A 1,860-nucleotide genomic window follows, 5' to 3' on the forward strand; every position below is an offset into this window, starting at 1 on the left:
GAATACTGGAGTCTTCCTTCCTCCCTCGACGTACTTCTCCCACGTCGTTCTCTTGTGGTTCTTGAATGCAACCGCCATCTTCCTAAAAGCAGCGTCCTTGACTTTCCGCACATCTGCTTCTGTGAAATGATCTGGTAGGGTGAAATGTTCCATGAGAGTATCCCAAAGCAGTTTTTTTTTATTCTCGTCGACAAAAGTAACATTTGGACGTGGTTTTGCTGGCTTTCTCCATTCTTGAAGGGAGATTGGGAGTTAGTCCTTCACAAGAACTCCGCACTGACGAACGAACTTGTCCGCAATCTTCTTAGGCGCTAATGGTTCGCCATTAGGTTTGATTGCCTCGATATTGTACTTTACGCCCTCCTTCAACTTTTTGTTTGGGCCTCGTTTCGTCCTTTTGCCTGAAGATTTGCTCGATCCGGATGGCTGAAAGAAGAAAGATCGATTCGTTAATATATCTTCAACTCATTTAAAACATGCGATGATCACCAGATTCCTGCTTATATAAATATATATACCTCACCGGTGTTTGTTGTTTCAGGATCAACATGTTCTTCGTCGTAGTTCATGACTTCATCTTCTCGGTCGTCGCGATCGAATATCATATCACCCTCTCCAGTGTTGTTTAGAAATTCGGAGCCGTCAAAATCTTCTTCATTCTGATCATCATCTGGCCCGCGTATGATATCGAACATGGTCTGTTCTCTCTCTCTCTCGGTATTGTCCGCCATAGCTTTTATTTAAGTATGCCAAAAGAAATATAAAACAATTTAGTATAATCTCGAATAATAGATATAATCTTGAATACATCGTCTCGAATAATAGATATAATCTCGAATACATCGTCTCGAATAATAGATTTAATCTCGAATACGTCGTCTCGAATAATAGATATAATCTCGAATACATCGTCTCAAATAATATATATAATCTCGAATAAATCATCTCGAATATTATATATCGAATACATCACTATCTAGCTAGCTAGCTAATAAAGATCGAATACTAGAGAGTAATCTAGGCGGTGGACAACCAAAGTGAAGGAACCATCACTGGATCATAGCTCGGGTGATCTCCCTAAAGAACCTGCCAGGTATTGGAGAACCTGACGTCCATAGCAGCCATGTAGCGACGGACGTGCTTGTCCTCCTCCCTGACACGGCGACGTACCACCTCCGGCGGGGCCGGCTCCCTCCGCACCACAAGTGGCCCACGCGAATGCCACCAAAGGAGATGAGGGTCGACGACGGGACCCGGGGCCGGGTTCCTCACCAAGCGTCGCGCCCCTGAAGGTAGCACCTCCCAGTGCCAGCCCGGCGGAGCCCAGTCCCGGACATGGGTCCTCTGAAGCAGGACGTCGTCGCGAATGGGTCGACGGCGAGGATGTGGGCCGGGCATCGTCGACAACAAATACTATATGCAAATGTAACACTAATTATGCTATCATTGCATATGTCAAAATTCTATATGCTATTTCATACTAATTAAGCATCTAACACTAAAAACAGAAAAACAACTTCTATACATCCATTAAAAACAAAAAAACAACATTATATAAAAAAATTCCATACTAATTAAACACTAATTATATCCATCTAACATGCATTCATACATATATACTAGTGAAAAAATAATAATCTGAAAAATCTAAACTAATTAAACATACAAAATACGTATATACTAATTAACTTAAGGAAATGTGCGTGTGTGTATGGGCTCGGGGAGGGGCGGCGCCCATGGTGGCCACCAGGGGCGAGGGAGAGGGGTTAGAGGGGGAGAGCTCACAGCGGGGCGACGACGACGGCGAGGCGACGGGCTGGGGCGTGACGGGGCGGCGACGCGGGGACGGCGCGACGGGGA

Source organism: Triticum dicoccoides, chromosome 1A (assembly GCF_002162155.2).
Source record: "Triticum dicoccoides isolate Atlit2015 ecotype Zavitan chromosome 1A, WEW_v2.0, whole genome shotgun sequence".
Taxonomy (NCBI): Eukaryota; Viridiplantae; Streptophyta; class Magnoliopsida; order Poales; family Poaceae; genus Triticum; species Triticum dicoccoides.